The 25,813-nt window shown below is 45.3% G+C and overlaps 1 protein-coding gene across 1 annotated transcript in view; it reads left to right on the plus strand.

Annotated features, from left to right (window-relative positions):
- The first annotated feature begins 1,614 nt into the window (after positions 1 to 1,614).
- CTSB (cathepsin B) overlaps positions 1,615 to 25,813 on the plus strand; it is a 50,500-nt gene continuing 26,301 nt past the window's right edge. The window contains exon 1 of the mRNA XM_070505082.1: positions 1,615 to 1,914. The gene's annotated coding sequence lies outside the window, so the exon portion shown is untranslated. The remainder of the gene's footprint in view (positions 1,915 to 25,813) is intronic.

Consider the following 25,813-nt stretch of genomic DNA (forward strand, 5'->3'; position numbering starts at 1 on the left):
CCACTCACCCCCACCCTACTCCTTGGCTATAAATCCCCACTTGTCGTTGTATTTGGAGTTGAGCCCAATCCCTCTCCCCTACTGCAACTGTCATGACCCCCACTGCAATAGTCTTGAACAAAGCCTTCCTTACCGTTTTAACAAGCGTCAGAATAATTTCTCTTTAACAGGAATGCAAAAATCTATGAGACAGGGTCCCCAGCCTCAAAGAGTTCCAGTCAAGTGGGGAAGTCAGATGCAAAAACCAACAGACAAATACAAGATAACAAGCATGGAAATAAAAGAATGGTCTAAGTGTCATCACATGCAGATGAGAGAGCAACACTCCCTGTGAGGGGTCACATGGGCTGAGTTTTGAAGGGTGAGTAAGAGTTCCTGCTTTCTAGAAGCTCAGTAACTAGCTGAAGAAGCATAATTTTTGCACATTAAACGATGCTAAATATATGTGATCTTATGTTTGTAAAATGCATGCATTTGCACAGAAAAATTTGTCTAGAGGGATAATTAATAAAAAGTAATTAAAAATTAATAGTAGTTATATCAAGGTAGTAGGATAACGGGTGAGTCTTACTTTTTTGTACAAAAGAGCACATATATTACCCTTTTAATTAGAAAACATTAACATAAATAACAGGCCACATCCACACGTCCAACATAGCTTTTGGTCCTGGAGCTCAGATGGCAGACTCTTGTCAGATGTCCCGGAAGGCTCAGGAGCAAGCAGAGCCTTTAAGGATGTGCCAGTTTCAGGCAGAGTGAGCTGGGGGAGAGACCTTCCAGGCCAAGAGAAGGGCTCCACCAATGGTGTGGAGGGGGGAAATCACAGAGATGTTTTGATGGGGGCCAGCAAGCCCATCTGCCTGAGTCGAGAGTAGTTGGAGTTAAGGCTGGAAGATCAGGCTGTGGCCAGATTATAGGGTCTGGAATTGCAGACACAGGCTGTTGTTCTCTAACCTACAGGCTAAGGGCACGCCCCACAGCAGGCTTGGACCCAGGATGCTCTGTCTTCAGCTGTGAGGCCTCTCACTGCCACCCCCATGTTACAGATGACAAGATGCTCATACACAGCACAGCTGCATCTGGATCCCAAGTCTCTTGACTGCATGCCTTGGGTCAATCAGCCCGAGAGGACCTGGATGTCCAGGAAACTGAGTTTGATAAAGAGGGAGGAGGAGGAGAAGGCAGGAATTCCCACGGAGCCCTGAGGGGAAAGAGAAGAGAGAAACCCTCATGCCCCGTGAGATCTGTGGATGTGCTGCAGGCACGGATAGGAGAGTCCCAAGCCAGACCTCAGGACAGGGCTTCCCTCAGGCACAGCCCTGTGCACAGATTTCATTCTCACAGGGACGGAAAAAAGGAAATGCTTAGGTCACAACAGTAGAAGCTACGGAAGTGGCTCCAGCTGGCTTGTGGGCCGCTATTCGTCCTCAATGGAGGAGAAAGCCCCTTCTTGCCTGGGATAGTTTCCACCCTATCCGATCTGGACCAAAGCTGAGCTTTCCCGATCCCTCCTCCCCCAGAACGCGCCTTGCTTTCTGCTGGTGATAGCTACAGGTCTCCAGGCTGGACGCTGGGTGGCGCTGCAGGCATTAACGGAGGGAGCCGCCGGGCTCCGCCGCTGCTGGGAGGACCGCCTGAGATGTGGCGTGCATCCTGGAGCTTCCTCTCCACCCATGGGCTGGGTCAAGGAAGATCAAGGTCGTGGTGACTTCAAGGGGCCCACCTGCGGGCCTGAGTTAGAAATAAATACAAACCAGGAGCGCCAGCTCTGGCTGGTGCTCGAGTGAGCTCCGGAAGAGGGTCTGTCGAATCTACGTAAGACGATGGGGCAGGAACGGTGGCTGTGCATTTTAGAGGCGAGAAAACTGGTCCCTTGAGATTACAGGACTCAAGTTTCTTTGGCTCCAAAGTTTGGTAAGCACGGTTGTTTCTCTTTTTGTTCTTTGTTTTGTGAACAGTGCATGTTTGTGCAATAAATAAAAATGGCAGAGGGAGGTGGAATCAAGGGGAAAAGAGAGAACAGAAGATAGGCCTGAACTGTGGTTTGAGAGCTGGTGAACTGTGGTTTGAGAGCTGGTAAACTATGTGGGAGGTCACCTACGTGGGCAGTCACAGCTAGCCTGCCCTGGGAATGAGTCCACCCTGGTCTCGCTGGAGTGGCTCCTTTATTCCCAACCTGTCAGAACCTCAGCTGGGTTCACTGTAAAATGGGCTCAGTGACCAATGCCGAGCCCATCTCAGAGGGAAGAAGTAGAATAGGCAAGGACATGCTGTTAAAACTGTTTCATGCTCGATCAGTGTAAAGAATAGTTAGAATCCTCATCCTAATCGTCACTGTTGGCAAAGTGCCCAGTGATGTGCAAAACCACTCTCAGGGGGCAGAGCAAAGACCACCCAACCCACACCCCCCACTACTTCTGCCTTACTTGGGCATCAGTTTGGAGATGGGATTCATCTACAGTGTTTACACTTTGCAGCCAAATTTCCTGGTAATTTATATATCCATAGTTTGAAGGATTTTCAACCAGGAGCTATAAGGGAGCTGGGATCAAAAGGTGGAAAGTGAGGTCAGCCCGGTGGCATAGTGGTTAAGTTCGCTCACTCTGCTTTGGCGACCCGGGTTCACCAGTTCAGATCCTGGGCACAGACCTACACACTGCTCGTCAAACCATGCTGTGGTGGCATCCCACACACAAAATAGAGGAAGATTGGGACAGATGTTAGCTCAGTGACAAACCTCCTCAAGGAAAAAGAGGAAGATGGGCAACAGATGCTAGGTCGGGGCCAATCTTTCTCACCAAAAAAGAAGTGGAAAGAGGTGCCCAGACTCAATGACCTTCCCAGTCGTATGAGGTTATGATGCCATAAGATACCTGCCAACCTCATATCTACCCCGCCTCCTCTGCCGTGTGACCCTCTTTGCTGCATTTGCCCAGGTCCTTACAATTCCCCTCCACCAGCAACAGATTTCTGGTCACAATGTGGGCAGGGAGCTATAGAGGCCAGGAGGAAAACCAGACAGGGCCCACTCTTCCTGTGTAAATAACTTACATGTTTATAACACTCTCTGTACTTTGCTTTTATTCACTCAGAAGAAGATAAACAGTTTAGTTTCAAAAATGGGCAAAAGGTGTGAATAAATACTTCACAAAAGGCAATATATGAATGGCTAATAAGCACATTAGTTGTCAGGGAAATGCACATTAAAACCACGATGAGATACCACACAGCCCCACTGGAACGACTGCACTGAAAGACCGCCCACACAGAGTGTTGGTAGGGATGGGGACCAACTGGGACTCTCACACACTGCTGGTGGGAATGTAAAATGGTACCAGCACTTCAAAACAGCTTCACGGTTTCTTAAAAAGTTCAGCACACTTACATATGACCTAGCCATTCCACTTTTAGGTATGTACCCAAGAGAAATTAAAATATCTGTTCACACGAAGACTTGCATTTGAATGTTCGTAGCAGCTTTCTTTACAACAGCCAAGAAGTGGAAACAACCCAAACCTCCTTTGACAGGCACAGGTAAACAAATCGTGACCTATCTATTCAATGGAATAGTACTCAGCAATAAAAAAGAGTGAACTGTTGACATATGCACCTCCATAGATGAATCTCCAAATAAGAAATACTGTATGATTCTATTTGTATAAAATTCTAGAAAATGCAATCAAATTCATTGTGAGAGCAAGATCGGTGGTTTCCTGGGTTGGGGATAGAGAGAAAAGCAGGAGGGAGGGATTATGAAGGGGCATGAGAAAACTTTTGGAGGTGATGGACATTTTGATTATCTTGGTTAATGTGATGGTTTCATGGTGTATATTCATGGGTCAAAACTTATCAATGCGTACATGTTAAATACAGGCAATTTATTATAAGTCAATTATACCTTAATAAAGCTATTAAAATTTTTTAATATTTAAAAAGGAACGCACTATTGATATACATAACAACGTGGATGGTTGTCAAAATCATTACATTGAAAGAAAGAAGCCAGATGTAAAAGAGAATGTACTGCGTGGTTCCATTTAATTAAATGGGGGGCCAGCTCAGTGGCATAGTGGTTAAGTTTGTGTGCTCCACTTTGGCGGCCCAAGGTTCGTGGGTTCAGATCCCAGGAGCAGATCTACACACTGCTCATCAAGCCATGCTGTGGTGGCATCCCACATACAAAATAGAGGAAGATCGGCACAGATGTTAGCTCAGGGCCAATCTTCCTCAAGCAAAAAGAGGAAGATTGGCAACAGATGTTAGCTCTGGGCCAATCTTCCTCACTAAAAAAAAAAATTCTTGAAAATGAAAACTAATACTTAGTAACAGATAGCATATCAGTGGTTGCCTGGGGGCAGGAGTAGAAGTAGGGGTAGATTACTAAGGGGCATAAGGAAACTTTTGGGGGTGATGGAAGTATTCGTTATCTTCATTATGGTGATCGTTTCATTGATGTAGGCATATGTCAAAGCCCACCAAATTGTACACTGCATATATGTGTAGTTGACCATAAATCAATTATACTTCAAAATAGTTGTTTAAAACCGCATCAGAGGGGTGAGCCCCATGGCCAAGTGGTTAAGTTCGCGCAATCCGCTTCAGCGGCCCAGGGTTTTGCCAGTTCGGATCCTGGGCGCGGACATGGCACCTCTCATCAGGCCATGCTGAGGCAGCATCCCACATGCCACAACTAGAAGGACCCACAATTAAAAATATACAACTATGTACCAGGGGACTTTGGGGAGAAAAAGGAAAAATAAAAATAAAATCTTTAAAACTGCATCAGAGCATCAAAAAAATTATGAAGTATAATTACAACCAAGGGGATATTGCAGAAATGACCATTTGGCTTCTGAGGCAAAGTCATAAAAAACATTGTGGCTTCTGTCTTGCTCTCTCATGGATCATTCACTTGGGGAAGCCAGCCGCCATGTTGTGAGGACACTCAAGCAGCCCTGGGGGAGAGAAACTGAGGCCTTCTGCCAACAGCCAGCACCAATTTGTCAGTCATGTGAGTCTGCCATCTTGGAAGCAGATCCTCCAGCCCTGGTCAAGTCTTCCGATGACAGCAGGCCCTGGCTGACATCCTGCCTGGGATTCCATGAAAGACTCTGAGCCAGAATAGCCCAGCTCCAACTGCTCCCAAATTTCTAATCCATAGAAACTGTGAGATCGTAAATTATTGTCATTGTTTTAAACTACTGTTTTGGGGTGATCTGTTGTTCAGCAAAAGATAACTAATGGAGGTAGTGATGGGAAAAAGCACTAAAAACAAGACAGAGAGCTGAGTTCCAGTTCCTGCTCTTCCACTTATTGCTGTGTCACTTTTCGCTTTGAGCCTAGTTGTTGTGTGTTTGCGCCGCTATAACAAGAATACCGTCGACTGGGCAGCTTAAGCAGCAAACATCTATTTCTCACAGTTCTGGAGGCTGGAAGTCCAAGGTCAAGGTACAGCAGATCCAGTGTCTGGTGAGAGGCCTCTTCCTGGCTTGTAGACAGCGGCCTTCCTGCTATGTCCTCACATGGTGGAGAGAGAGCTCTTGATCTCTTCCTCTTCTTATGAGGACACTGATCCCATCGTGGGGGCCCCACTTGTAACCTCATATAAACCTAATCACCTCTCAAAGGCCCCACCTCCAAATACCATCCCATTGGGGGTTAGGGTTTCAACATGTGAACTGGGGGGGACACAAACATGCAGTCCATCACAGTTATCCTATCTTTAAAGAAAAATAGCATGAAAATACAACTTGCCCCACAAGTTCACTTAAAGGATCAAATGTGTATAGAGCATCCAACACAGTGCTTGTCCCAGGAAGAGACTTAACACATGCTGGTTATGTCCTCGAACCATACTTTTCCCCATTCTCCCACTGAACACAGATCTTCTCCTCTGTGAAATGGACTTGAGATGCCTGCCTCCAGGGTGGCTGTGGGGCTCTAATGGGAGTGTATTTGGGAAAGCTTTGTAAACTCTGAAGGCCTACCTAGTGCTGTGCTCAGCATTTAAGGGCCTATCTCAGGAGAATCAGCGTAGTGCAGCTTCCTCTATCGGAGGGTCAAATCAGGAGTCCACCAGAAGTCATTGGTATCATGTGGACATGGATGGAAAGCCGAAGAAAGACTTCGCCCCACTGCTGATGTCAGGCCCACATGCTCTCTATTGCCAAAGAGCTGGGGCTTTATAAAGCTCAAACTCCACAGTAGAGAAAGGCACGTGACTCCATGGTCAGGAGACACTGAGGTCGCTGCGTGGGCCAAAGCTCCAGAAAGGAAGCAAAAATGCCAAAAAGACCTTTCGTAATGACTTCTGAAGAAACAAGCGGAGTTTTGCTGCGCTGTGAAGTCTGTGCCTTGCCCTGAGCGGTCCAGGGTCCCTGTTCAAGGGCTCTGCCCTCCCCACCCTTCATCCTGCCCTCGGGTCCTCCTGAAATGGGAACTGGTCTGAGGGTGCCTCAGATAAATCAGGCCTGACAGCAGGCCAGGAAATACACAAACTGGGGAGAGAAAGAGAAAAGAAAACAATCACCATGACTTGGTCAAATTATGCCTGCAAGTCCCTATTTGCGAAAGTCACGCTCTCTGAAAATTTTTCCTCAAAATCTGGATTTCTTTTTTTTCCTTTGTTTTCTTTATTTTTTTATTCCTTTATTCTAAAATACCTGGACAAAGCCATGAATGAATATGTTTTAAGAGCAAGCTATACATCAACGAAACTAAATGAAGTACAACTATGTAAATCAGTATGCTTGAGTGTTAGGTCTATAACACTTGATCAAAAAGCATGTCACAAAATGAGGTCACAAAACCTCAAAATAAGTAGAACCAAGTAATTATCATTTACAGATTCGTAATTCATGATAATTCAATTTTTAAAAAGGCAAAATGGTTGATATGTCTTCCATTTTGAATGGCTGTTCCCTCTGGGAAGGAGAGAGAGATAAGGAAAGTGTACACAAATGCTGCGCTTTCATAGCCAATGTCATCAGTCTTAGGTTGGGAGCAGGGTCACAAACATGCATTTCATGATTATGGTCCATAACCTGAATGTTTTTCACATTCTCTCTTAAAATCTGGATTTCTTTTATTCAATTTTCCTAAAATATTTTGCATAGAAGTGAATATAAAAACATTAAAGAATTTTGAAAAATTAAAAGGGAGCAAATCCTACACAGTTCTACGATCCTATTTATATTTCAGCTCACAGCCTCCTCTCTTTCCCTACATAGAGGGTTTGTTTTTAGCCTAGTTATGCTCATACTGTACCTATTTCTGCTTTCTGCTCTGAACATTGTATCATAAGCAGTTTTCTAAATTACCTAGAATCTTCAAAATTATTCTTCTTCATAGCCACATAATGGAATATGTATAATTCTTCATGAAAATTCCAAGAATCCCAGTGACTTCTGTATGGCATACATGAGTTTAAAAATGTAAATATGCTATTGTATTAGTCTCTTAGGGCTGCCATGACAAATTACCACAAACTAGCTGGCTTAGAACAATAGAAATGTGTTCTCTCACAGTTCTGGAAGTCAGAAGTCCAAATTCAAGGTGTCAGCAGGACCACACTCCCTTCAACGGATCTAGGAAAAAATCCTTCCTTGCCTCTCTCCCAGCTTTTGGTGACTCCTGGCAATCCTTGCGCTCTTCGGCTTGTAGCTGATCACTCTAATCTCTGCCTCTGTCTTCATATCTCCTTCTTCTCTGTATGTTTCTTTGTGTCCTCTCCTCTTCTTACAAGGACACCAGTCATTGGATTTAGGGTCAACCCTCATCCAGTATAATCTCAACCTAATACATCTACAAAGACCCTGCCTCCAAATAAGGTCACACTCTGAGGTTCTGGATGGACATGAATTTTAGGGAGACTCTATTTAACAAACTCCAGCTGCCTTCTGCAAAAATCTGAAACACAAAAAGCTGGCTTTTAAACAAGGCATCAATGGGCAGCCACAAGCTAACCAATCCAAGAGTACTGACTGTGGGCTCTTAATCTGTTCCGTAGAAAGTTTGCACTGAAAGAAATCTTGGAGATCTGTCCAAACTTCTATTTCCCAAGGACCTATTTCAGGATTGTATTGTTTATCTCCTGCTGAGTAATAAATGAGCACACACTTAGCACCTTAAAGCAACACACATCTATTATCACACAGTTTCTGTGGGTCAGGAATCTGGACACAGCTTTGCTGCCTTCTGCTTCAGAGTCTCTCACAAGGCTGCACTCAAGATGTCAGCCAAGGTTGTGGTCTTACCTGAAGGCTCAGCTGGGGAAGGATACGCCTCCAAGCTCACTTAGGTGGTTGTCGGAAGGATTCTGCTCCTTTTGGGCTGTGGGACTGAGGGCCCCAGTTCAAGCTGGCTTTTGGCCAGAAGCCAGCCTCAGTTTCTTGCCTTGCAGGTCTTCCCACAGACTGGGTGACCTAAACAGCAGAAATTTATTTTCTCATGGTTCTGGAGGCTGGAAATTCAAGATCCAGGTGTTGGAAATGTTGGTTTCTTCTGAGGCCTCTCTCTTTGGCTTGCAGATGGTTGTCTTCTCGCTGTGTCCCACATGGCCTTTTCCCCTCTCTGTGTGCTTCTCTGGTTTCTACATCTCCTCTTCTTATAAGGACCCAGTCAGATTGGATTAGGGCCCACTCTAAAGGCCTCATTTAACTCAATCACCTCTTTAAAGACCTTGACTCCAAATACAGTTATACTCTGAGATACTGGGGGTTAATGTTTCAACACATAAATTGGGGGGTGGGGGTAGGGGGCACGATTCAGCCCATAACACAGACCTGACCTCATTTTAGCAGCTCCTACCATCATCAGCTCTCACCATCAGGCTGGCAGCCAGTCGGTCCATCTGACTGAGGAGAGCTGCACCAGCAGCCTCAGAGCTCATGGGAGACCTTCTTATGGGGCAGATCCTGAGGTCCCAGGAGGATTGCTGCATTCCCATGTCCCACCACTGCATTGGTCTCCTTTACTCTGGGGATTAACCCCAGCATCTGGGGTCCAAAATGGACACCTCTGAGCAGCTGTTTTCCCTAATCCACAAATTCCCACTCATTCCTTAGGGCCCTTTCCCCGACACCCTGGCCCTGTCTAAACTGCTCCTCAATCTCGATTCCTCATAGTTCAGCTGTGCTCTCTGACCTGCCAGTGACCCTCACACTCAGCAGGTCTGCAGACAGATCCTATCAGGCACACACCACTGATTATATTGATCTCCTTGGGACAGCGCCTTCACTGGAATTCCACAAAGACACATCCTCCTGGTTGTCCTCTTCCTTAGCTGCTTCTTCCTGATCCCTCCTTGTATCCCTGACCTCTTAACCTTGCAGCATCTTCAAGCTCGCTCCCAGGGCTTATTTTTTTGGCTGTTCTTGCTACTTTGGTGAACTCAGTCTCGTGGCATCAGATACCATCTGCACACTGATTACTTGCAAATCCCTATCTTCAGTTTGGCTGCTATGAACTCCAGATTTGGCTCTCTCTTCAACATTGTAGCTGGAACATTTAATAAGGTATCTCACTCTGGGCATGTCCAACACTGAGCTCCTGGTCTTCCCCCAGAAAACTTCCTCCTCTGAATCTTTCCCCACTTAACTTTATGGCAAATCTGTTCTTCCAGTTGCTTAGCCCAAAAAATCTTGGAGTCATCCTTGATTCCTCCTTTTCTCTCAAAGCCCACATCAAATCCATCAGGCAGTCTTGTTGGCTCTGCCTTCAGCATAGTCCCACGTCTCACCACGTCCCCTGCAACCACCCTGATCTCAGTCACCCTCTCCTCTCACCCGGATTATCACAGCAGCCTCCTGACTAGCTTCCTTGCTTCTGCCGCTTCGTTCCTTCAGAACCTTCTCAACCCAGCAGCCAGAAGGCGCCTATTAAAAAAGTCGAATCATAGCACTTCTCTCTTCAAAATGCACCAACAGCTCCCATAACACTCAAAGTCAAAGCCAAGGCACAGGAAGGAGAATGGGGGTTGCCAGGGGCTGGGGGAGGGGAAGGAGGAGTCAGCATTTAAGGGGTGAAGAGTTTCAATCTGGGAAAATGAAAAAGTTCTGGAGATCGATACTGGTGATGGTTGCACAGCAATGAGAATATACTTAATGTCACTGAAAATTACACTTGAAAATGGTCAAAAATGTCAATTTTATATTGTGTGTATGTTACCACAATAAAAATAAGTAGATAGATAGGCTAGATAGACAGATTTAATTTAAAAATTTAAAAAAAAAAAGCCAAGGCCCTACACATTCTGACTGCCTTTTATTTTCCTGATGTCATCTCCTACCATCCCCAACACACATATCCCACTTCAGTCACACAGGCCTCCTTACTGTTTTTCAGACACACCAGGCATTCAGTGCTTTTGCACTTGCTAATCTCTCAGTCAGTTGAAAATGCTCTTCCCCAAATATCCAGGTGGTTCCACTGCTCCCCTCTTCAGCCTCTACTGGTGGGTGGGGCTTTCCCACGCCATCCTATCTAAAATTGCAAACACCACCCTGTACCTCATTGGTACTTCCCATCCACCCACTCTGCTTTATTTTTTCCCATCACATATCATCATCTGACACACTATATTATTATTTATGCATCTTTTTTTATTGTCTGTTTTCTACCACTGCAGTGGGAGCTCCATGGAGCTGAGATTTTTATCTTCTTTATTTACTGCTATATCCTCTGCTGCTAGAACTGTGCCTGGTACATGCAGATGCCCAATAAAATGTTTAAGTTAGTATTTATTGTGCACTGGCAATATTTTTTTTAAAACTAGAAATCTTATAAATTTGTGGCAAAATTATCATCTTTCTGCACAAATCTTCTGCAAACAGTAAAAAAATGAGATTCTGAAAGCTACATAGAAACAAAGGGAAATGTTTATGATCAAAGTGGAGGTGGCTAGGTACATTATCATTGCAAGGACCTAAAAGGCGTATTCGTGTGGGCAAGAATGGAAAGAAATGTGCAAAATGAGAATAGTCTTTAGGATAACAGAAGTACTTTTATTTCCCCTCAGAAAAAAATAGCATTATTATTAGTTAGAATATTCAGACTCTGCTATGTGCCACATAATATTCTAAACAAACTACATGTCTAGTCTCATTTAATCTTCACAAAAATAAGCCCTGTACTATGGTGGTAAGAAGTTTAGTAACTTGGTCAGGATCACACAGACAGTGACAGAAGCCAAGTGAGACTCACGTCTGACTCACGTCAAAGTCTTAACCAATTTCTGAATGAGTCAGCTATATCCACAATGGTGCTGCATAACACGCCACCCCAAACCTTGGCGGCTGCAACCAGGAATTTGGTCTCCCTCTTGCCAGTTTTCAGGTTGACTATGACTTGGCAGATTTATACTAGGCATAGGTGGGGGCCTTGCCTCAAGCGGCAGGCTGCATGTGTGGCTCAGGTCAGCTCCACGTTCGTTCTGAGGCCGGTGCTGAAGGGGCATGTTCTTAACCAGGGTCCTACACTCCTGGTGGCTCCTCCCGTGTCCATGCCATGCTTTTCCCTACATGCGTCCTTTTACTTACGGCATTGTTCCCTTTCCTTGGTGAAGACCTAGGGACCTAGGCTGGTCTTAAAAATTCAATACTCAGAGCTGTTAAATATCTGAAAATCGTGTGCTCTTGTGAAAAGAGATTGAAATTAAAACCTGAGTTGATGGTCTAGTTCCACTCACCAGGCAGGAGGTTACGGGCAAAACTGAAGAAATCTCTAGACTTCCTTTCTCGATCTAAAAATGGAAACCATGTGAGTGATAGTCAAAGAACTTAGTGACCAATTTGCTGCCTGGAGGTTTTCTACTGTGCTAGATATTAACTCTTTCCTGCCCTTTAGTTCAGAGGGCCCCAGGGAGGTGTTGAGAGATGGGGGAGGGGGTGAGGGGGGGCAGGCACTCAGGGATCTTACCCACCATAGAACTATTTCACTGTTTTCTGTCTGCTGAGGGCACACGACTGCCTCCAAACTGACTGTCATCCCTGGAGATCAAGTGTCCCAGCCCTACTGCCAGGACAAAGATGTGTTGATCAAGAAATTATGGAATCAACCTCAAAAAACTAAAACTAGAACTACCATACTATCCAGCCATCCCACTACTGGGTATTTATCCAAAGAGCCTGAAGTCAGCAATCCCAAAAGTCCTGTGCACCCCAATGTTTATTGCAGCACTGTTTACAGTAGCCAAGACGTGGAAGCAACCTAAGTGCCCATCAACAGACGAATGGATAAAGAAGATGTGGTACATATATACAATGGAATACTACTCAGCTGCAAAACAGAACAAAATCATTCCATTTGCAATAACATGGATGGACCTTGAGAGAATTATGTTAAGTGAAATAAGCCAGCAAGAGAAAGATAAGCTGTGTATGACTCCACTCATATGAGGAATTTAAAACTATGGACCAAGAACAGTTTAGTGGATACCAGGGGAAAGGTGGGGTGGGGGGTGGGCACAAAGGGTGAAGTGGTGCACCTACAACATGACTGACAAACATTAATGTACAATTGAAATTTCACAAGATTGTAACCTATCAATAACTCAATAAAAATAAAAAATAAAAAATAAAAAAAAAGAAAAAGAAATTATGGAATCAAGGAGAGAGGAAGGTGCCATCATAATAGGAAAATCCCACAGATCTCATAGGTGCCACCTAGCCTTCAAAACTGCAGGATGGATGCTGCTGAAAGAAAGTCTCCATCACTGGAAACAGAACCTCTGATGATGAGGTTCTTTCTCTGTGACAATTTTGCCTTTCAGGACGTAAAGCAGAAATCAGTAGTACCCACAGCCGGTAGAACGAGAGCAGTTCATAGTCGTTTTGTTTGGCCCCATTTCATATCTGTTTCTTCATTTGTTTTTCATTTAAGGCAACATTGAAAACCAAGAGACTTCATCTAAAAAGACAGACTTCCACTTCTATGGAATAAACCAGAAGATATGGCAATGTTCTGCTTTCAACCCTGCATGGCCAGGATCTGCTGGAACTGAGTAGAAGTTATCGTTTGATTTAAGGACTACGTGCTCTATTTCTCTCCACTCCTCATCACTCCCTTGGTCTCTTCCCAACACAGAGGCCAAGTATTAATTACTACTTATCATAGTCCCTGAACTGTTTTTGTTTATAATCGAGAAATATTTCTCTGTGCAATACTCTTCTCAAAAATGGGAAAAGGAACTCAGAGCTACCGACTCAGGGAAGCCTCTGATGGACTCTGACATGACAAAGACAGTGTATGAAATATGGAAGGGGGCCCACGGGGCCATTGTGCACCCCTGTGCAATTCCCCTCATCACTTCTGTGAGTGGCGCCCCCTAGGGTTGTGCAGCGAACAATCTTCACAGCTGTCCAGTGCATCCTGGAGGCACAAGAAAGATACAGATGTGGCAGAGACCCACGAGAGCAGGGCGGGCAGGCTACAGCCCCAAGTGGGGATGGGGAGTGCACTAAGGCTGACAGAAGGAGCCCTTCAGCTTTGCTAGAAGAAAGAAGAGAAGCAAGGAAGGTTCAGGATTGATCATGACAGCAGACCACAGAAGACAGTGAACGCGTTTAACTCCTTTCTGCTTTCATCTTTGCCAAAGCACATGATCCTCAAGGGGGAGAGGGCAGAGCAAACACCAGGAGGCCTCTGAAGTCCAAGGTTAGCAATTTGCGTGTTGTCCATGTTGGCTGGTCGCTGGGGCTTGCAGAGGACTCTGGACTCAGGAGCAAACGAGGCATAACTGGCCTCTCTGGGTGAGACATCACTGTGACGCTTTCTATAGCAGTAAAAAGGAAGTTTCTGGACACCAAGAGACCAGACAAAATGGTGTGCGTTCCCTTTATTTCCTTACCACTGGCCCTGCCTTGGGCACAGGCTGAAACTTCATGGGGCCTGGGGCCTAAGGGGCTGCCAGAGAGTAGCTTCAAGCCCCTTTTTTCTTCCCCTAGAGCAGAAAGGGGGCTCCCCCAAAGACATGCTACCATCATTCTCTGACTGCATTTGTAATGGGGGCAAGTGTTTTGTTTTTTAATTGTCAAGTTGAAACGTTGAAAAGCAAACATACTTTGTAGACCCAGAGGGGCTGCTGCAAGACATTCTGCAAGCAGGAGTCTCTCTATTCTTCTGCTTGGCATATTTTCTGGGAGAGGGGAATACAAACCTTGGTGAGGGGTCTCAAGACTAGACAGCAGTCACAGCTTTGTTCCACCTGCTCCTCAGAGAATAATGAATTTATGGTACAGTTAGTGCCAGGCCTCTTGGGGCCCACTGGGGGCCCTCTTGGGGGACTGGCTGAGAGGCTCCCTCCACAGGTGCACGGACTAAATGAGCAGGAGGGGCTGAGGAGGCAAGGACTGAGATGAGAGGCCCACGTGCAGGGCCAGAGACGGTCCTGAGAAGGGACAGAGATGAGCAGGGTACCATCCTTCCCTCCCAGGCCTTCCCAGGGCACTTTTGCCCAAGTAACCACAGGCCTGGGGTCAGGTGACCACGGGGAACCAAGAACCATGAGAAGAACAAGAAGAACGAGTCCTGCAGCCTCAGGAGAGTGAGCGCGCCCTTCCCACCACAGGGATCAATACAGGCTTCAGCGAAGAGATGCATTTATTCTTAGCCTGGAGCTCCGAGGTGGAAATGGAGAGAGAAGAGAGCATCTGAAGCAGAGGGCACCGCAAAAACAAATTTCAAAGGCGTGGCTGTGGAAGAGCGTATGTGAAAGCTCTTCAGAACTGAAGGCCCACGGGAGTCTGTTATTACCATCTCCTACCCTGGTTAACGCCGCCCCCAGGTCCCACATTCCAGCCACACCCAGCCCTCTGCAGGGATGTGCCAGACCTCGTCCCTGCCAAAACTTTGTTCTGCTGTTCCCTTGCCTGGAAAGATCTGTGACATTGCTCCCCACGTCCCCTCCTGCTGTCGAAATTCTGTCTTTCAGAGTCTAACTCAGAGGTCTCTTTGGGAAAGCCTTCCCTGATTCTCCCAGTCAGAATTCCAACCATGCTCCCTCTTTCTTCCCCTCCTCTCCTGACACAGTGTGTGTGTGTGTGTGTGTGTGTGTGTGTGTGTGTGCGCGCGCGTGTTCAGGTGCAAGTCATCCATTCCCCACTTAGAATGCCACCAGCTCCTCGAGATGGGCCCTGGGGCTCCCTCTGCTTTCTGCCCTGCCCCTGTTTTCCCTGAAACCTAGCTCAAGGAGGGCCTTGGTTGGTCTTGGTTTCTGCCCCTGCCTGAATTGCTGAATCCCAGCCAAATAAACTGGGTTTGTGTCCTGGCTTTACCGCTGACCAACCGACTATGGATCCTTAGACAGATTACCTCCCTCCCTGTGCCTCAGTTTCCTCATCTGTTAAAAGGTCTTATAGTGTTGATCTAAAGCCTGAATGACAGTGTGCACTGCAAGTGCGTGTTGACTATTATTATCATTTATATTGATTTGTTATGTTTGTATAACATATATTTTAAGATCTGTCTTTGAGAATTCCAAAGTCCTTTTCACCTTGAACCCAGAGATAAGAATTTGCTGCAATGACTGCAATTGTGCAAAAGACATGACCCGTCCTTGGGCTCCCAGCTACTCGGGCTATTCTGGAAAGACAGAGGAATTCCTGTCATCCTCTTTGCAGCTCAAACCACAGGTCAGGCTTTTAGAAATCCATAAAATATTTAGGGCTGGGCTTTTGCTACACCAGACTTCTTCATAGCTAGTCAACATTTTTACAAATAAAACAACATTATTACTCATCATAAGAAAGGAGATGAGAGACATGTGGTTTCATTATGTCACCCTAATGTGGAGAAAGGGGAAGTCAGGTGACTTAACGAAGAATCTGAACATCAAAAATTAGAGAAAAAGTCTCTTGCCTTTAGAAAAACCATCTGTGACCCCACTGCATCCGGAGGAAATGGTACTTAGGTCTCAGTGGGGAATGCTGCCCCCCACCTCCACCCTGAAGCTGGACTGCTCCAGAATTGGGTCCATTTTGGAGGCCACACTTTTAGGAAGATTGTGGCAAATGGTAAGAAGCCCAATCAGGATGATGTCAGCTCTGGGAACCATATCCCAAGAGCATAAACTGATGGTACAGAGCCTATTTGGCCCTACCCCAAAGGCTATGGTAGCCTCGCCTGGGCAGAAAGGGATACTTGAACCTGGAGAGTGAGGCAGGTGGGGCAGAGATCCAACTCTGTATCCGGAAATTCAGAAATCAGAGAGGTCTTGTGAGGTAGCAAGCATCCCAGCATCTCAATTGTTCAAGCACAGGGCTGGTGACCACTAGCCAGCCATTACATATAGAAAGTACTACTGCCTTGCATGGGAGGTACAACAGATGTACAGAATGTTGTAGAAGGTTGACCTCCCTGAAAGCAGAGAGGCTGTCAAGACTCTCTCTGTATCCTGTGGGGGATCGGAATTGGCCACCCCAAGATATGTCTCTTTGGCATGTGGATTATTTTGGGCTAGTTACTGCAGACATGAGGGAAACTCTGAAAAGTAGAAGTTACCCTTTGTAAGAGACATTTCCATTTGTACAGGAAATCTCTGTCTGTAAAGATGTCTCCCTCTCTGTACCAGGAAGAAGTGAAGATGACCTTATCTCTAAAAACTCATCAATGCAGACTTAAATCTGCATGATAATCTTACTCTTGTTTGCTGTGCTTTTCTGGTAATCTCCCATAACTGACTCCCCCTACCCACAACATCCTCCTTGGTAACTGAAGATGGTATTTAAGATGAGAACCTCCACCATTTTGGCAAGTTGCTCAGTTTTCCTGAGTCTCTCACTTGTATACATGTTATAAAGCTTTGTTTGATTTTCTCCTGTTATTCGTAGCCCAGCCAGAAGGACCTAGAGTGGGTAGAGGAAAGCTCTTCCTCCCCTACAGTCCCCAAAATCCAGTATAGTACCTGCCACTTATAAGGCCCTCCATGGTGTTTAAGTACACTTCAATTTTAAGATTACTTAGACTCTTTCAAGGACTGTAACATAAATAAAAATGCTGCTGAACAAGACCTTCTGACCAAAGAGGTTCTGCTTATGTGGATATATAAATATCCCCTAAACGCCCTTTCTTCACTTATGCAGCAAACAGCCCATCACAAAAGGCACAAGAGGTGAGTTTTGTAATGCACATGTTTTTGACCTGGTGGCAACACATTGTCTGCATATTCCAGAAGCAGCAAACAATTCTCAGTAATACTAGGCCCAGAAAAGTACCTGAGGATAGACTCCTTGTTTATAGAGCAATGCTGAGCAGGCTTTTCATGTTTCTCTCTTCCTGCCATTAATTAGCTTTTACTATTAAATTCTGTGAAATATACCACTATCACCCGCCTGCATAATTACCAACTCCCAAACCACAGAAACATTCCAGAAACAGGAGCAGGGAGAAAGAGTCTGGGGAAAGAAATGGCAAGGTCCCATAATGATGAACACCTATGGAGGCCACTACATGGCTACAAGCTTTACCTGGTGTTCTGGGCTGAATCGTGTCCCTCCAAAATTTGTATGTTGACACCCTAACCCCCAGTACCTCTGAATGTGACTGTGTTTGGAGGTAGGGTCTTTAAAGATGTGATTAGGTTAAAATGAGGCCAGGCCTTTGGGGTGGGCCCTAATCCAATGTGACCAGTGTATTTATAAGAAGAGGAAGTTTGAACACAGAGACACACCAGGGGTGCTCAAGCACAGAGGAAAGACCACGTGAGGCCAAAGAGAGAAGGCAGCCATCAGTATGCCAAGGAGAGATCTGAAGAAAGCAACCCTACCAACACCTTGATCTCAGATTTCCAGCCTCCAGAACTGTGAGGAAATAAATGTCTGGTGTTTAAGCCCCCAGTCTGTGGTATTTTGTTATGGCAGCCTGCGAGGACAAGTGCACCTGGGATATTTCATTTCACCCTATTTTCCTAATTTTTTCCCTAATTTTGCAGAAGAAATTGAGGCTCAGAGAAGTCAGTTAATTTGTCCCATTTCTCACAGTGAGTGAGTTTCATAGCCAGGATTTGCTATTAAGTCTGCGGGTTGGAAAACCCACTTTCTTTGTATCATATCAAGTTGCCTAGAAAACTATGTTTTCTTGAAAATGCTCTAGAATCTATCCTGTACTGGACCAATCAATGTAGAATGTTCCAATGGAAGGGATGTCTTACTAATATCGTAGGGAAGTCAGGCCCCACTCAATTTAGTCACCTGCACTTGCGTCACCACCCCCCACAGCAATGTCATGAGGACCTGAAGACCTGATGTCGAACTGACAGGGTGCCTCCATCAAGTCCTCACATAATATTAGAGCCACATAGTGTCCAATAGGACCTGACAGGAAGCAGCTGGGGGGTGGGGGCAGGAGTCCTTTGCCCTCTCTGAAGGAGACACTAACTATTATACAAACTCTGATCTCAGCTCTTATCCTCATGGATATCAGAGAGTGGGGCCCCTTACCTAATAATTATGATGATGACCATCACCTACAGCTTCCATCTACTGAATACTGTGCTGGGCATTTGACAGGTGTTATTCCTTTTTTTTTTTCTTCTTCTTCTTCTTCTTCTCCCCAAAGCCCCCCAGTACATAGTGGTATACTGTAGTTGTGGTCCTTCTGGTTGTGCTATGTGGGACGCCGCCTCAGCATGGCCTGATAAGCGGTCCCATGCCCACACCCTGGATCCGAACTGGCAAAACCCCAGGCCACCAAAGAGGAACATGTGAACTTAGCCACTCAGCAACAGGGTCGACCCCAGATGTTATTCCTAACCCTCACATCCGTTTTGTGAGGTAAATAATGTTGACGCAAAATAACCAATAACCATTCTATAGATAAGAGAGATAAGGTGAGTGTTACCTGAGCCAGGGTAAGGATTATAATTTGGGAGGGCAGTTTCCACAAAGGAAGAAAGCATTCTAGAGAAGCATGGTTTTCAGTACACTCATGCCTTTTTAGAACAAAGAACATACATTAACATGCCCAGGATACATATTCATCAAAGTTTCAAAGAGGTATTCCATTGCAAATTAGCAGGTCAACATGACCCTAATGTTGGGAAATGGACTACCAGGGGCATTGGGCATTACCAATAGGGCATAGGAGGGGAAGTATGCATTCTTGAGAGTGCGTTCTTTAATGGTTAAAGCAGATGTACAACGTGTGTTTGATAGGCCATAAGTCAGGCTTCTGTAGTTCAAGCCTAATCAGTTTTGAACCAGAAGATACCCCGCATACCTCGATATGTGAAAATCTCTTGTCAATATTATCCCCCATCACAGATGATACAGAGGATGAAACTGAAGTGACTTAGAAAAGCTCAGTGACTTGCTCAAGAACACACCACCTAGCAAGGCACAGAGGCTGAATTCTAGTTCCCCAAAACCTGTCTTTTGTCTAAATCACCCTACCTCACACCTACAGAAACCAGAGGACACACAGATACACACCTGTGTAGCTCACTAGTGGTGCTCCCAAGACCCCCAAAAAGAGCCCCCAAGAGACTCCTGAAGCCTCTTCAGTGGGGAAGCCACTACATGAGCCAGGAGACCTCCAGGGATGGCAACCTCATCATCCACTGCTGGTGGATCATCATGCACTTAATTAAATGGAAATCCAGCCAGGAATAGACCAAAGATAGTCTACAGATCATGCGTTCCTGCCAACCCATCTCCCTGGCTCCTAGCAGCCTGTTTTTTTCAGCCCCATGCTCTTGACTCACACTCCAGCAGGCAGTCAGGGGGCTAGGGAAGCAGCCAGCATCCACACTATTGATGAGGATTATTTTAGGCTGGTTACTTTTAAAAACTGCAGATGGGAAGGAGGCTCTGAAGAGTAGAATTTACTTACCCTTTGTTAAGAGACATTTACATTGTAAAGGAAATCTCCGTGTGTAAAGGTGTCTCCCTCTCTGTACCAGGAAGAAGGGGGGATGACCTTATCTCTAGAAACTCTTAATCAATGCCAAAGGCAAGGACTTAAATCTGCATCTTGTTTACTGTACTTGTGTGGTAATCTCCCATGATCAACACCCCCCTCCACCCCAAACATCCTCCTTTGTCTTTAGCTAAAAATAACATTTAAAGTGGTGGCTTCAGCCACTTACTTAATCCAGTTTGATTCTTATCTAAAAATTATAGGACCCCCCCCCCCAATAACCAGACCCCACCTGCACTGATACCATTTTAATGACTTTTTTTTACATATTCTTTCCTTTGTCTTGTAAAGAGATAACTCACATACCTATGCCTTAAATTTAGCCCTACCCTCAACCCATGCCTGCAGCAGCTCTGACTGCCCATGGGTCCTGTCCCCACGCTATCCCACACTATTCTCTAAATAAAAGAGTACTACTGCCAGACCTTGAGAGTCCAAGAAATCTTTCTTTCGACTCCTTGGCTCACCGATCCCACATCACTATGACCTTGACATTGGTTAACTCTGGCCCTAGAAACACCAGCTTGGTGATGATCCCTATCAGTGAATGCATCATGTGTGTTGACATCTATACCAAGCAGGGTTACCAATCATCTGAGTGTGCCTGGAAGGACGAGCAACATGGGCAGTGCATTCACATCCACAGTGCTTAATCCAGAAACTAGAGTTCTAGTTAGTTATAGTTTGGATGAGTTGCATGTCCGTGTTATTTCTCTAGGCCTCATCCTCCTCAACTCTCTATTAAGCGGTTAAGTTCAATCATCTCTGAGAATCTTTAAGCACCAGTGTTTTTGGATTCCACTCCCTGGATTTCATCTCTAACCTAGAGGGACTGTATCAAGCTCCTTGTGTTAGTCTGGGTTCTCCAGAGAAACAGAACCAATAGAATAGAGAGAGAGAATGAGAGCAAAGGGGAGATTTATTCTAGGAATTGGCTCACATAGTTATGGAGGCTGATAAGTCTCACAATCTGCTGTCTGCAAACTGGAGACCCAGGAAATCCTGTGCTATAATTTAGTCTGAGTTTAAAGGCCTGAAAACTAGGAGAGCTGAGGGTGTAGCTTCCCTTCTATGGTCAAAGGGCTGAGAACTAGGGGTCACTGGTGTACGCCTTGAAGTCCAAAGGCCCAAGAACCAGGAGCTCAGATGTCTGCGGGCAGGAGAAGATGGTCAGTCATCCCAGCTCAAGAGGAGAGAAAGAATTCACCCTTCCTTTGCCTTTTTGTTCCATCCGGGCCCCCAGTGGATTGGATGATCACCCGCCTCAATTGGTGAGGGCCCATTTCTTTACTGAAACCTAATGCTAATCTCTTCAGAAACACCTCACAAATACACCCCAAAATAATGTTTTACCAGCTATCTGGGCATCCCTTAGCCCATCAAGTTTACACATAAAATTAACCATAACCCTCCGAGATGAGAATCACAGTCAAACTTTATAATTCATACATTTACCCCTTTACTCAATCATTCAGCCAATGTCCACTAAGTGCCTACTGTGAGCCAAATGTTGGAATAGCTACACAAAGATTTTGGAAGAGAGTAGCATACAACTTGACAACCAGGTTTACTAGACCCTTGAAGGTACACAGCCTCCAGATAAATACCATTGGTTGGGCTGACTGATTAACATCTGTCTCTCCACCTAGATCCTCAGTTCCTTATCAGTCCTGCTTGCCACTCAGGCCCCAGCCTGGTACAGTGCCTGACACATAGCAGACGATATAAATGTACAGATACTGCAAACCTGAAGAATATATTATTTTTATATTAATACAAACATGAACATATTATGAATGAAAATCGAACTTCAAATGCATTTTTAAGAAGAAAACTTTGGGGCAGAAATGAGGGAGGGACGAACAGGTGGAGCACAGAGGGTCTTTAGGGCAATGAAACTACCCTGTATGATACTGTAATGGTGGATACCTACTGTAATTTGTCCAAACCCATAGAATGTGCAACATCAAGAGTGAACCCTGATGTAAACTATGGACTCTGGGTGATAATGACACGTCAGTGTAGGTTCATCAGTTGTAACAAATGTACCACTCTGGTGAGGGATGTTGATAGTGGGGGAGGCTATGTGTGTCGGGGGGCAGGCTGTATATGGCAAATCTCTGTACCTTCCTCTCAGTTTTGCTATGAATCTAAAACAGCTCTAAAAAATGAAGTCTATTTAAAAAGTGAACAAAAAACTTCCGGGCAAATTTGCTCTCTAGATAGATGTTTCTAGAACATGTTTCCCCTCCCAGGGAGCTTCTGGAGTACAGCGATCATGCCAACTGGGAAGGAGCTGTGCCCCTACCCAGCTGCTGGGTTTCCCTGCTGGCGAGCTCATCTGCTCTCTACAGGCACAAGCTGGAACGGGGGAGACCAGAACAACTTTGGGTCTCCAGCCATGCACAACCCCACCAGCATTCTTGCCCTGACTCTCTTAGTTCAGCTGAACAAGGGTGGAATTTCCAAAAGAAACTTTCCTAGAGAAGTGAAATTAAAAACAGAGAGTACAGCTGGCCCCAGAACTCTAACTGGTACAGAATCTTTAGCCTGGAGAGGCCAGGCTGGGGTAAATGAGATCTTGTGGGATGAATGTCAGCAAGGACTGAGACTTCAGAGAATGAGGAGGCTGCCCTGGGTGAGACAGGGAAGGAATGGGTTGTTTTGCGGCTAAAAAGGAAGGGGAGAGATGCATGAACGAGGGAGGGAGCCAAAAAGATGGAGAGGACGGGACAAAATGAAATCCAGCATGGTGGGGTCACCAAAGAACATTTTCTGGATTCCTCATGTTCTGGATGCATTTCTGCAAGGCAAAACCCTCCTCCATCTCTTGAGCACCTCCTCCCCATCCTCAATACCTACTCCCAAATCTCCACGAGGGGTCAGGATGTGTGTGAGCTTCAGGTGTGTGGAAATGAAGCCAGGTGTGGAGTTTTATGTCTTCAGAAAGCAAGCACTACCTCCTCCCCCAGTGCTCCTCCTTCACCTGGAGATTTGCAAACATCTTAGGGACAGCCAAAGGCCGTGAAATGTAATATTTCCATCCATTTACCAGGATCTAAAGGGAGGGGAGGCCCTAGTTGAAAAGCTAACGTGCAAGCAAGCAAATAGAAAAGCAAAAAGGGGCACGTTAACAGATATTTTGCCTTCATTAACTCAGGTTTGTCTTAGATACACAGACCCTGGTTCCCAACTGCCCCCTGGTCTCGAGCTGATGTGCTGGTCTACTGCCAAGGCTGGCCCCAGGCTTGAGCAAAGCCAGTCTTTTTTCCCTTGGCTTCCTGACCTACATCTGGCTCAGCGCTACCAGCAGACTCTGACGACAGGTCAGGTCATGCTAGAATCCTGCCTCCCACATGTCATCTTCCCTCTGTTGGCAGGAGGCTCCATTCTTTTACAGATTCACAAGCCCGTAACCTGAGCCAACCTCCCATGAAGCTCGTGTTCCAGGCCACTTCTTGTTGAATGAAAGGCAATAAACTGAGCTGAGATTATGGCTGTTCCCTGCCCCCATTGAATGTTCAAGCCTTTCTCAGCTCTTGTTGCAAAATTCACAAACTTCCCCCACCTGCTCCCTGATGACTGATCCACTACTTCCTTCACGTATACCAATGGGTTGATTAACAACTGAAAAATACTTTATATGTCCAGTCACAGACACATCTACCAATTAGGGGAGGTCTTCTCACCGACATAGAACCCTAGATAAACAAACAGGATGGAAAGCTCATGCAGATAAACATCTGGAGGAAACAAAGGATTTCTTGTGTCACGTGGATTTCCAAAATCTGAAGACATGCTTGAGCAAAAGCAGAATTCATGAAAAATAAAAATACTTCTTTGTAGATGAATTTTTGAAAATTACTTATTGCCCATCTACAGCAAACAAGACATTGTTTCTGAAATCAATAGAGAAATTAAACCATTCTCCATGGCTGAATTCACTGGTATCTAAAACGAGCCAGTGCAATGGTTATGCATTTAAATGGGAATAATTTACGCTTTACCTTCCCTTGGCGAAAAGAATCTCATACTCAGAAACTATTTCTGCTGGCATGTGGTAATAAAATCTTTCCCCATCTGGACTGTGGGCTGGGCTGAAAATGATTGAGAAACCCTTGTCAACGCAAAATGACCAATAACCATTCTATAGATATGAGAGATAAGGTTAGTTTTACTTGACCAAGCTGAGGATTATAACCAGGAGGGCAGTCTCCACAAAGGAAGGAAGCATTCCAGAGAAGCATGCTTTTCAGTACAGTTTTATACTTTTTTAGAACAAAGAACACACATTAAACACACCCAGGATATATATTCATCAAAGTTTCAAAGAGGTATTGAGTTGCAAATTAGCAAGTCAACATGACCCTGACGTCCAGGAAAGGGAACTCATCCTCAGGAGTACTAATACTGGAGGTACTGATACTGGTGGGCCTAGGAGGGGGAGTATGCATTCTTATCTTAAAAGCATGCACTCTTTTGTTTCAAGATAATGTTTAATGCATTCCATACTTTAATAGTTCAAGCAGAAGTACAGTGTATGTTTCATAGGCCATGAGTCAGGCTTCTTTAGTTCAAGCCAATCAGTTTTGAACCAGAATAGCTACCCCACACCTCAATACGTGAAAATCTCTTGTCACCCTGAATTGGGGTACTTCCCTATTGCCATTCCTCCTGATAACTTTGTCGACTGGACCTTCAATATTCACTGCTGAGGGCATGGAGCTGCTTTTTCACAGAGAGGTAAGTCAATAGGTCTGTCCCTAGGGCAAATTTAGTATCTAGGACAAAAATACTCTGAAACATTCCATGAAATCCCAAGGTATGGGACCAGAAGTAGACTCATCAATTCCCTGTAACTCAAACCCTCTTTGCAAGCTTCTCAGCAGCCCTGGATTGGGTCCAGGACACCACATTGTGCTAAAGAAGGTGACTGTGTTCTCAGAAAGATACAGGAAGAACACTGGACTGAGTCAGGAGGCTTAGCTGCTTAAGTGCATGTGACCTTGGCACATAGCCCAGCCTCTCCTCAGTTTTCTCATCTGGAAAAAGCCTACCTCACAGGGCTGCTAAGAGGCTCCAAGTAGAAAAGGTTATGAGGGTGAGAATGCGTTGTAAACTGTAAGGAGCTATATGAAGTCAAACACAGGCATTGTCAGTAGTTTTGATTTGGAGCAGGCTGAGTGATAGCTCATGTTTACTGAGCTTGCTCTGGGCTGGGCACACAGGGTCTCACATATATTAACTCCCTGCCATGGACTAAATTGTGTCCCCCAAATTTCATATGTTGAAGCCCTAACCCTCGATGGGATGATATTTGGAGATGGCACCTCTGGAAAGTAATTAGGTTGAGATGAGGTCATGAGAGCACTCTTATAAGAGGAGACATCAGAGAGCTTGCTTCCTCTCTCTCTACCCGCTGGCATGGAGGAAAGATCACGTGAGGACACAGTGAGAAGGCAGCCATTTTCAATCCAAGGAGAGAGCACTTACCAGACACCAACTCTGCAGGCATCTTGAGCTTGGACTTCCAGCCTCCAGACTGTGAGAAATAAAGTCCTGTTGTTTGAGCCACCCTGTCTGTGGTACTTTGTTATGGCAGCCTGAGCAGACTAAGACACTCCCTTGATCTCATAACATCCCTATGAGATCAGCCCTATCATCAATGCCATTCTATAGAGGAGGAAAAGGAGCCCAGAGAGTTTAATGAACTTGCTTAAGGCCAAGGCCACCAACTGGGAAGAGGTGGAACCAGGATTATGAATTCATGACAGAGACGAGCTAGAGCTCACCTGAACCATTTCTTCCTCCTGAGCACGCAGCTAAACCACCTTTCCCAGCCCTGTGACATCCACAAATTTTTCTTCAGTGTAATGTATGTGAAAGCATTGTATACTGCTCA

The sequence above is a fragment of the Equus asinus genome, chromosome 3 (assembly GCF_041296235.1).
Source record: "Equus asinus isolate D_3611 breed Donkey chromosome 3, EquAss-T2T_v2, whole genome shotgun sequence".
Classification (NCBI taxonomy): domain Eukaryota; kingdom Metazoa; phylum Chordata; class Mammalia; order Perissodactyla; family Equidae; genus Equus; species Equus asinus.